Genomic DNA, 12,582 nt, shown 5'->3' with positions numbered 1-12,582 from the left:
GGGGTTGGGTGGGCGTGTCGTGGTGATAAAGGGAAGATTCTCTGGGTATTGTTAGTGAGATGGAGTTTGCAGTGGAAAGCACACAGTCATGGGGGGCGTGGCTGTTCAACTGATGCTATGAACGCCACATGCTTGTAGTATACTGTAGGTGCATTCTGTTTTGGTACGATCTCCCAAATGAAGTATAGCCTACGTATATCGTCGCTGAAATCTTGTGGCTCCATATTCCATCTTTTTTTTCCATGCACGAATGCTTAATTTCATATAGGCTACTTTAAAAGTATAGTGGAAATAGTTGTACTTTCTATGACATGAAAGCATTTTGGGAGTGAGGTTTGGGCATGTCCTGTATATAACATGCATGTGATTTAAGTTTGGGGTTGATAGGATCTCCATGCGTTCATGAGTGAGTGAGAGTATGACATTTTTGTACAAAATAGGCACATCCCACACATTTTTTAAAGCAACATGCTGAAACGGACGCACGCACACGCACGCACACTCACACACACACACACACACATACATGTATACACACACACAAAGCTGTGCATATGGGAGCGGCTGGCACCGCTCAAAAGTAATCTTGTATGTTTAATCACATGACTTCAGATATCATCTGATTGGCTATAGCATATAGCGTATCGCTATAGCATACAGACAGACGATGTTCAGGCTCCATCTCTGCCTTGTGGTCGACACACACTGGACGAGAGGAGCGAGGGAGGGCCAATGAACAGGTGTCTTATTGGGTAGACGAGAGGAGCGAGGGAGGGCCAATGAACAGGTGTCTTATTGGGTAGACGAGAGGAGAGAGGGAGGGCCAATGAACAGGTGTCTTATTGGGTAGACGAGAGGAGCGAGGGAGGGCCAATGAACAGGTGTCTTATTGGGTAGACGAGAGGAGAGAGGGAGGGCCAATGAACAGGTGTCTTATTGGGTAGACGAGAGGAGCGAGGGAGGGCCAATGAACAGGTGTCTTACTGGGTGGACGAGAGGAGCGAGGGAGGGCCAATGAACAGGTGTCTTATTGGGTCAACGAGAGGAGCGAGGGAGGGCCAATGAACAGGTGTCTTATTGGGTCAACGAGAGGAGCGAGGGAGGGCCAATGAACAGGTGTCTTATTGGGTGGAATACATTTGAATGCTAAAGACCCAGGAGAGGATTATTCCGCCCGGCTGCGGACGGACGGACGGACGGACGGAGGCCATCCACTATTAATGAGATGGAGCTGTTTCAGATTTCTACATCAGCTCCTGGCTACGCATGGAAGGCTTGCATGCTGCAGCACTGTTACATGTTGACTCTGGAGGGAAGGGGGGGGGGGGGCAAAGGGAATTAAGGGGGGTTCAGGTGGGCTTGTGTCCTGGAAGTTCCTCAGCATTAGTCACAATGAACAGAACGGACGCTCTGACTGATGAGGGAGGCTAATGGATATAGATCTGGGGTGTCTGTCTTTTTTGATGCATGGGCGCTGTAGCCCCTCCAATGCATTACGTCACACCGCAGCCTGCAGGTCTATGGGATTTAATGGACTGTATATGCTTGGAGCACTTATCACGTAAATTGTTTGCCAGCAGGTCTATGGACTTGTTTAGGGCACCAAATGACGACGTAAGACGTCATGTGGCCGATATAAATAGAGTGGGCGCCCCTCACTTCACACGAGCGTGATTCTTTTTTACCTCAAATGATTAAAGTATAGGTTGGTGTTTTGTTTTGTGTGTGTGTGTGTGTGTGTGTGTGTGTGTGTGTGTGTGTGTGTGTGTGTGTGTGTGTGCGCGAGTGCGTGTGTGTGTGTGTGTGTGTGTGTGTATGTGTGTGTGTGGGGGGGGGGGGGGTTGACAGCATAGGGCTTGGCCACATACACTGCAGTGTGAGTAACCCCTATTTTCCAGGCAATGATTTAAAGTAGAATTTAAATTGGATGATATTATATGTAATGTGCACAGCCTTGGTCTTACCAACTGGAAAGCTAGTCTGACTGTCAAAACATGCCAAGTGTGATGATCTTTATTGTGACAACGTAAAAACGCGCGGCATGATCACTGTGGAGGGACTGAATCGTGGTACCCAAGAGGCCTGGCATTTTGGAGTATACGTCTTGCCGCTTGCTTTCGCCCACTCGGACTGGCAGATACATATAGGTGGGGCTTTTACAAAGTGTTTGAGACTCAACTTTATAATTTTAGCTTGTCCTCGATTGACAACTCACCTTTTTACCCCGCGCCGTAAACCCCTCCCACCTGGCAGAGCAAGACAGATAAAACAAATGCTTGGATTCCTTGCGCACACTTATACTGACCCAAAGTCTTTTTCAAGACTGAATGGGAACGAAAACATAACAACAACAAAACCAATCTTCCGCATCTGTTTTTCCTAATTCTAATTCCAGGGAAAAGATTGGAACCAGTTCGTTTCCCTCCCTCCTCACTTCATACTTCTTTTCTTCACCGACCTTTCCCTCGTCGTCTGTTCCCCATTCATGCTCCTCCGTATGGCCGTGGCGCGCGGTGGAAAATAGACCAATCTACAAGCTTGTGGATTGGCTGTTTTCCCACCGCGCGCCACCGCCACACGGCAAAGTATGAATCGCAGAACGTTGAAAAACAGCGTGATATGTAGCCAAGTCAAACAATGGTGGGTCCCATTGCTAAGCAGTGTCTAGCAGGACTGGGCCTGCCTCCAGGCCTGTGTGGTCACTGGAAACACTGCTGAATGCTGGGATAATACTGGGCCTTAACAGAAGCGCCCGCGGACCCCCCCCCCCCCCCTCCTCAGCCCCCTAACCGTCACCCATGTTCTCCAACTCCACCCCACACTGTAAGTCAGTGGTTCTCAAATGGGGGTACGTGTACCCCTATAGTGAGAGAATGTGAAAAATGGAACGAAAAACTGTACACAGTTCAAAGTATATGTGCTCAGGGTGGTCACTCTAATATCAAGTCTCACATGCCTTTTCTTATTTGTAATGTTATATATTCTTCAATATATTCTTCAAAAATAGCAGATACAAGCTCAAAACTTGTAGATCTGCTATTTTTGCTACTTTTGTATGACACTATGGCAAAGTAGGGCACGAATTTACACAAACAAACGGTAAAATAACGGAGATATAAGGTTTCTGCCCGACAGCAACGATATGCTAGATATTCTCTTTTTCTATAAGCAACATGTAAGTGTTGGAGGTAAAGGGGGTACTTTGATCCAGAAATCAGGAAAAGGGGTCCTGAAGTAAAAAAGAACCACCGCTCTAAGTCTTGTCCACGCTCCCTCGGCTGCATGCACTAACGTACAGGAATATTGACATTTAGCACACTGACCCACCACATCCGTGAGTGTTTGCGTGCACCTCGCACACTATTGCAGTGATGCTGCGCGCACGCGGATGAGTGCATGCACGCACACACACACACACACACACGCCCATGTACATGCACACACCCTCTGTGATTGTATTCACGCATACTGTACACTACCCTATGCATGTGCAGTGTGCACACACGTAGTATATACACTCACACATGTACACACATAGCCTCTCCATCTGTGCTCTCCCACGTGCACACGCACACGCACACACACACACACACACACACACACACACACACACTAATCTCTTTCACTGCTCTCTCGCCAAACTCAAGCGCACACACACACACACACACACACACTGCAGACACATAAAACAGATGCGCACAAGCGCTCAAAACTATCGTGCCATAATTCGTAGAGTTGTGATGGAACGCCAGCTGTTGCAGATGACTGCACATCAAGTTCAACACGGCTTCACACTAGTCTAACTGCAGTATGCCACAGGGTGCCCCGCCCCCCCGCTGGGGAGAGCAGGATGTGATTGTGAGAGCCTATAGAAGGGTTTCTCAAAGTCTCACCCTATATCTACATCTTCTAATTATTTAGAAACTGATTTTTTTATTTTTATGGAATCTTCTCTACCGGCGGTCCGTGACACAAAACATTTTCCAATGGGGGTCCGGAGCCAAATACACATGAATTTGGGGGGCCTTGACATAAAATTAGTTTGAGAACCATTTCCCATATATAGGATCAGCCTCACCTCACACAGTGTACCACTAATCACAGCCTCACCTCCACAACACCCTAAAGGGCAGCATTGGTTTCTAACTTTTCTGGCCCCTGTGAATGACCTTTGCATCCACGGCACCCCTGAATTACATTGATAATTTTAGCATCATGTAAATCTTAGATACAGTAATGTCACAAGGAAAACTTAGGACAGTATCCGTTTCCATTAGGACAGATTTAACTTAACGTGTAACCACTTGAACCCCAGTATCCTTATTTTGGAGGGAACATTGACTAGAAATAGCCGACCCACCCAACGAGCTCACAACCTGTATATATTGCCTATTTATGGCAAAGACATTTTGTGCAGATAAAAAAAAGAACAAAGCAAGCAAGCACAGTCCTCACTCGGGTCCACTACGGGTATGAAGCGCTACAGGGTGTGGTGGAGGTGTGATTAGGGCGTAGGGTATGAAGCAATACGGGGTGTGGTGGAGGTGTGATTAGGGTGTAGTGTATGGGGGTGTGGTGGAGGTGTGATTAGGGCGTAGCGTATGGGGGTGTGGTGGAGGTGTGATTAGGGTGTAGTGTATGGGGGTGTGGTGGAGGTGTGATTAGGGCGTAGCGTATGAAGCAATACGGGTGTGGTGGAGGTGTGATTAGGGCGTAGCGTATGAAGCAATACGGGTGTGGTGGAGGTGTGATTAGGGCGTAGCGTATGGGGGTGTGGTGGAGGTGTGATTAGGGCGTAGCGTATGAAGCAATACGGGTGTGGTGGAGGTGTGATTAGGGTGTAGTGTATGGGGGTGTGGTGGAGGTGTGATTAGGGCGTAGTGTATGAAGCAATACGGGTGTGGTGGAGGTGTGATTAGGGTGTAGTGTATGGGGGTGTGGTGGAGGTGTGATTAGGACGTAGCGTATGGGGGTGTGGTGGAGGTGTGATTAGGGCGTAGCGTATGGGGGTGTGGTGGAGGTGTGATTAGGGCGTAGCGTATGGGGGTGTGGTGGAGGTGTGATTAGGGCGTAGTGTATGAAGCGCTACGGGGTGTGGTGGAGGTGTGATTAGGGCGTAGCGTATGGGGGTGTGGTGGAGGTGTGATTAGGGCGTAGTGTATGAAGCGCTACGGGGTGTGGTGGAGGTGTGATTAGGGCGTAGTGTATGAAGCAATACGGGGTGTGGTGGAGGTGTGATTAGGGCGTAGTGTATGAAGCAATACGGGGTGTGGTGGAGGTGTGATTAGGGCGTAGTGTATGAAGCGCTACGGGGTGTGGTGGAGGTGTGATTAGGGTGTAGTGTATGAAGCAATACGGGGTGTGGTGGAGGTGTGATTAGGGCGTAGTGTATGAAGCAATACGGGGTGTGGTGGAGGTGTGATTAGGGTGTAGCGTATGAAGCAATACGGGGTGTGGTGGAGGTGTGATTAGGGTGTAGCGTATGAAGCAATACGGGGTGTGCGGTATAGGTGTGATTAGGGTGTAGTGTATGAAGCAATACGGGGTGTGGTGGAGGTGTGATTAGGGTGTAGTGTATGAAGCAATACGGGGTGTGGTGGAGGTGTGATTAGGGCGTAGTGTATGGGGGTGTGGTGGAGGTGTGATTAGGGCGTAGCGTATGGGGGTGTGGTGGAGGCCAGGCCACCGGGTGTGTTTAGCGGCATACAGTATATGAGGTGTCCCTGTCTGTCGCTGTCCGTCCTGGGCTCTGCGGGCTCTCAATCGATGGGCAGCGAGTTCATCCTCTAATTACTGCAGTGGCCGGCCCCTCGCCTTCCCTCGGCAACTTATCAATAACACACTTCCACTCCTTCCCCGGGAGCCATAAATCTTTGGGTGCTGAGCCTCCTTGGGTCTCCCAGTAAACGGGCCCAGAGAGGAAGCCTGGACACATGTGTTAACAATCGCTGACAGGTCTTGCAACCAACCAACCCCCCCCCCCCCCCCCCCCCCCTCTCTCTGGTAGAGGCCGTTGGAGACAGAGGAACATGTACACACGTTCTCATGTTGTTACATTGACTGTTTGTCACCATACTTCTTACTTGTCGTGTTCTATATAACCCTCTCTCTTTCTCTTTCTCACTGTTGCTGTTTTCTTTCACTTTGTGTGCGAGTGGGATTTCTGCCTTACCCTCAGTCCCTCTCTCACTGCCTTTCTTATATGTGCAGGTATTGCATGTACAGTGTATTCATACAGGATCCACACACAAGCAGAAAACATGATTTGTGCCGCATATACAGTATGTGCACATGCAGTATATAGAGTACCTTCCTCTATAGCTCACTGTATTTTATTTTGGTCTGTCACTATCTGTCTCTATCTTGTCTGCATGGTCTCTCTCTCTCTCTCTCTCTCTCCGTGTGTATGTCTCTTTCTCTGCCTGGAGGGGCCGGCATCATGTCTTCTAGAGTATAGGGGAGATAACCTGTAGGATGAAGGGATTTGGAAGATGGAAAAGGGGGGTTTCGGAGTGAAGGAGAACGGGAGGGGGCAGAGCGAGGCTTAGAGCCACTGGATTTATTATCGCTAGTATGCAAGGCAGGGAGAATGACGCATGGCGGGGACGCCAAGCTAACACACCCAGCAACATATGAACATGATTCAGAAACATGGACCCCTCTCTCCCTCTCTCTCTCTCTCTCTCTCTCTCTCAGCGTGAGCATCTCATAATATCCATTACAGCATCCAGTGGCGGATAAGTCAGAGTATCAATACCACATACCATCTCTGTCGGGTGGAAACCTGATGACGTGCAAAACTGATACTTTTCAAGATTCAAATTCAAAAGTACCAAAATGGAGGATCGACGAGAGGCTCTGCTACTTTTGAAGCTTTCGTGTGATGCTCTAGTATGATCATGTATGTAGTTAGTGCTACGGCATTCATTTACAAAACAACACAAAAAAAGTTAAAATACCGTTATGGCGATATATACAAGGTTTCTATATAGTGTAGAGTAGAAGTAAAAGTATTGGAAATACTCCAATAAAGTAAAATAAAAATAAAAACTCGAAAGTGCACTGAAGTTGAGCACATGTAGTAATAGAGGATTATGCGTGTGACATCATCATCATAAGTTATGCGGGAACGCCTATACTGAGTGGCAACTCATTTCTGGCCTTGACAGCCCATACATCCAAACAGAAAAGCCCTATCTGATTGCATTAAACAACGTTATACCCTCTGCAGTGATACTGAATCAAGCAACTTAAAAACTGTCCAGGGTGCTCACAAAAGCCGGAGTATAGACGTCAAAATGATCCCAAACATGTTTGGAAAGTGAGACATCCCGTTAAGTCACTCTCCACCCCGGCTATAAGCACCCCAAAAGCTTCAGAGCATAGGGGTGATCCTCAGTCTGTTGGGAAGCCCAGGAGGAAATGAGGGAGTAACTTAGGCTAACGGGAGGGGATTACGGTGATGGCTGCAGAATGGTAACATCATGGCCGGCCCCTCCAAAGAGAGATGCTTTTATCTCGGCTGGTTGCTGAGACAGCGCTGACGCCAGGAAAGAGGGCCAATTCATGACATGCACGCTATACTTCTGCATTTATACTGTACTACATGTGTACAGTACTCGAGTCGTGTGCATATATACCATACAGTCTCGCACACCCATATACATTACACAACATATATACACAGAAAGAGAGAGATTTCTCTTTATGGGCTTTGAAGGTATATACTGCAGTCTAGCAAGATGGTTGCATGGGTGTGTGTCTCTGTGTGTCTCCGGTAAGTGGAGTCATTTTCCCCAGGTGTACATTGTATACCTTTTCAAACGCAGTATATTTCAGTACGTACGTACATACATTCGCGTGTACGGCTGTAATGCACGTAACTCGAGACCCGTTTGCCCCACCGACTTCAAACACACGCGTTCCACACCCCCACAGGGATCTCCAACTTATAATTCATCATTACTGACTCAGTGCTTATAGCCGGGCACCGGCCTAGTAATACTAAATGTCTTTTAAATGTTTCTATCATAGCAGCATTGCCCTCTTTACCTAGTGTGATAGAGCAGTGAACATGTGGCTGAGTGATTTCAGACACATCCCTATATATGTTCCGTCCTACAGCAGAGGACAGCATGTAGCCACTGGACCCAAACAGGGTGTGGCAATTCCATTACCTGCCTGTCCTCTCCTGTCTCCGCAGTGGAGCCCGGTGGTGAAGAGCGGGCCGTTTTAAATGGACAGGTTGTCCGTAGGCAAGGTGACACCCAGAGCTACGCGCTATACCGTCCTCGCATCACATCACCACATACCTTTGGGAGCCTCCGCTATGGTTCCATTGGATAGGAAGCACTTTTTGGGGGCTGGTGGAACTGGATCATGTGACGCTGCTACACCTCATTGAGGAATTCTTCAGAAGAACATCATCTGATTCGTTCTCTCTTCAGCATGCAGGCAGAAGAGTGAGTGACCATGACCTGCAGGCAGAGGAGAGGTATACGTTTTCAAATCAAATATGACTATTTAATTCAACTTCACAACATTTGAGATCTCTGCAGTGGCTATACTGTTGCGACGCGCTAATGTCTAAAACATGCAGTACAGGAAAGAAGTACTGTACACCTGCCAAAGTGGCAATCATCATATTGATGTTGTGAATAGCATTAATGAATAAGCCAGTATATTGGTAGAATGTATTTTTTTACACACATAAACTCATCTCTTTCTGCGTTTCTCAGAGCTCAGTGTCCAGACGGTTCCCTAATATTTTCCACTTTCATGTCCACTGAAAATGTATAATTTTTCCCCATGTAAGCCGATACTCTTCTACTTAGCCAGGCTGTTTGGTAGATTGTGTACTACTGTTGTAGCAACCCTGGCGTGTCTATTTTTGCTAAAAAGAGAAAAACAGCTTAAATAAACATGTGCAGCTCTTTGCACGAGCGTGCATCCTGTGTGAGCACGGCCATCCGCGCACGCATGCACGCGCATTTGTGTGTGTGTGTGTGTGTGTGTGTGTGTGTGTGTTAGGCTACGGCACATGTGCGTTTGCACGCTGGTGCAATGTGCAACGCATTAAGTCCTGGCAACACGTCCACATATACATAAGTTTGATTCATATGTACAGTAGTGCTCCAAGAGGCTGGCTTGCGTTCCGGCCTCTGCCAAGGATGACTCACTTTAGCGCTCTCTGGATGTTAACCACTTTAAGCCCTATATATACCTCGCCGTACGACGGATACAAGCTCTCAACTTTGTAGATTGGCTACTTTCGCTTTTTTCGGGGAAAATGTGGAACGTGGAAGATTTTTGGTATTTTTTGGGCCTGTAATAATGACAAGATAGCGAATTCTGTTTTAAAGTGGTTATGGCAGAAGCGATTGCTGATCTCAGACATGACACATGAGAGAGAGAGAGAGAGAGAGAGAGAGAGAGAGAGAGAGAGAGAGAGAGAGAGAGAGAGAGAGAGAGAGAGAGAGAGAGAGAGGTAATCAAATGGAGGGGGGTTGACATAACTGGTGAAACGTGATGAGATAGGCTGCTAAAGCACAGAATCAGAGGAAAAATATTCAAGAACATATGCATATACAATCGTGTGAATCTATATACTACTAAGCCATGATTGGTGGAAGAAGAGCCGGTGGTCAGTGGCAGCGACAACCCTCCAAAAAAAGCGAGTGTCTGCCTCCGCCTTGTTTTTGTGCTGGATCACAAAGTTCAGCATCTTGAGAACTTGCCCACATTCTCTCTCTCTCTCTCTCTCTCTCTGCCCTCTATGTGTAGAGTTGTGGTGGCTGATGGCTGGTGCCTGCGTGGGTGTGTGGGTGGGGGGCGGGCGGGAGAGAGAGAGGAGGTGAGTGAACAGTTGGCGCGAGGCCTGACTCCCCCGTCGTTCAGAATGCATCACGCCAAGGCTCTTTTAATTAGGCTGATCAAGTGTTTTGTGGGAATTGGACCATTAACACATCCTCCATGGAACTCCCCCCACCCACACGCTTCCCTCCATCATTCCCATGTCCACTTTCGGGTCTTTATCTCACGTTATTATCAAATTAGCTAATGGCTTCATTTGTTTTTGTTTGCTTTCATTTAGCGCTCATGCGTTTAAATGAAGGTTATTTTAATGACATGGCTGGGATAACCATGCAAGCCCCGCTGATTTAGAGAAGTTTTTTTGCTTTATTTTTACTTCATAGGAGTGAGTTGAACACTCATAAGGACTCATAATGTTGTGTTAATGTCGGTGTAGAGTAGCACTGTGATGAGTAACACACAGAATCATATATGATCAAGATCGTCCTTGTATTGCAGTAAATGCCACCGGATATGCAAATCATACCATGGTCACCCCCCCCTTCTTTCTCATGGAAAAATATGATATGATGGGAATTATGCACAAAAACGAATTCCACACTCTTATGTGATGTCTGTGATGTGACAATCAAGCTGATTCTGATTCAATCTACCTGTATAGTAATAGTAATAGTAATAGTTGTTGTGATTTCGGTTGACCAACTATGTGGTCCCTAAAGAGTCTCCCTCTAACTAAGGCTGGTGAGTGATGTTTATAGGTTGAAGTTACGTGTGCTCCCAGCACGAAAAGTATCACACAACAAGTTCTGAAGCCACACACACACACACACACACACACACACACACACACACACACACACACACACACACACACACACACACACACACACACACACACACACACACACACACACACACACACACACACACACACACACACACACACACACGGAATAGAAATAGAACATGGAATAGAATAGAATAGAATATAACATGCAACTCGTACCATTTTGCACAGAAAGACGGTCATCGTATCATGGGAGAGTGATTGACCACATGTGTGTACTGGATCAAGTAGATAAAGGTCATACATCATGACAGTAGTAGTAATAGTAATAGTAGTAGTAGTAGAGTAGTAGTAGTAGTAGTAGTAGTTGTTGTTACTTACGGTAGTTTAAAGTAATGGGCAGACATTCACACACATACACGCACCATACATCACCAACGTTTGTCCTTCACAAAGTTATAGTGTCACTACAACACACACACACACACACACACACACGCACGCACACACGCGCGCACGCGGGCGTGCACACAGGACTGCAGTAGAATGCATGCATGCATGTGGTGACAACAACGTTGTGATGTATTTACACTGACACAACGCCAGCGTCGACTGGACACAAGAAACCTGAGCTACAAATACCATAAGCCCCCCCCCTCTCAAATTGCCATTTGAGAGGGCAATTTTCAGTGTTTTCAGATTGTCTTCTCTCTCTCACCCTCCCTCTGTCTCTCTCCTTCTGTCTTTCTCTCCCTGTCTCTCTCTCCCTGTCTCTCTCTCTCTCTCTCTCTCTCTCTCTCTCTCTCTCTCTCTCGTTATGAAAGTAAATAGCACCTGGGCAGCGGCCTCCTGGAGCGGGGCCCGTCCGTCAGCGCCATGTTGTGTGCCGCTGTTGTTCACAGTCGCCACGGCAACTGTCCTCTTTCTTTCTTCGGGGGCCCAAAGGCTTCTGGGTCGCATATTTTATGCGTGGAATGTAACTCCCAGAAAAGAATGGACACAGGGAGAGAGACAGACAGACAGACAGACAGACAGAGGGAGAGAGACAGACAGACAGACAGAGGAAGAGAGACAGACAGACAGAGGGAGAGAGACAGACAGACAGAGGGAGAGAGACAGACAGACAGAGGGAGAGAGACAGACAGACAGACAGAGGGAGAGCGACAGACAGACAGAGGGAGAGAGACAGACAGACAGACAGACAGAGGGAGAGAGACAGACAGACAGAGGGAGAGAGACAGACAGACAGAGGGAGAGAAACAGACAGACAGAGGGAGAGAGACAGACAGACAGACAGAGGGAGAGAGACAGACAGACAGAGGGAGAGAGACAGACAGACAGACAGACAGAGGGAGAGAGACAGACAGACAGACAGAGGGAGAGAGACAGACAGACAGACAGAGGGAGAGAGACAGACAGACAGAGGGAGAGAGACAGACAGACAGACAGACAGAGGGAGAGAGACAGACAGACAGACAGAGGGAGAGAGACAGACAGACAGACAGAGGGAGAGAGACAGACAGACAGAGGGAGAGAGGGGGGAGTAAAAAATAGCAACTGGAGCAGCTGATCCCCACAGAGCAAATGTTTTGTGCGAGACCAAACCTCTCTTTTTGTCTTTCCTAGAAACTCGCGCCGTCGTTTCCTCAACTGTTCGACTGCGCTCGACTGTCTTGCCTGCTGCCGAACGAACACACGTAAATCTTTTTTCCAAGTTCGGTCTTTTGGCCATTGTATAGTTTTATTAGATAGTAGAGAGTCAGGAAACCACAGGTCATTGAGAAAGGGAGAGTCGCTGTGAGACGTGACGTGGTCTCACAAGGAGCATGTGGTTTTGACTGTAGGCCTACTGTTAACTTACTTTTCAGTAATCAAAAAATAGCTGCTATTTTTGCTACTTTTGTGAGACACTATAGTATGGTGTGCTATACGGGGCTAACATGAGTCTTCATATAGAGGGTATGCGTGTGACATCAGTCATC

The sequence above is a fragment of the Protomyctophum bolini genome (genome assembly GCF_963924005.1).
Source record: "Protomyctophum bolini genome assembly, chromosome: 6".
Classification (NCBI taxonomy): Eukaryota; Metazoa; Chordata; class Actinopteri; order Myctophiformes; family Myctophidae; genus Protomyctophum; species Protomyctophum bolini.
The sequence above is the reverse complement of the archived record's forward strand: the minus strand, read 5'-3'. Positions refer to the sequence as shown.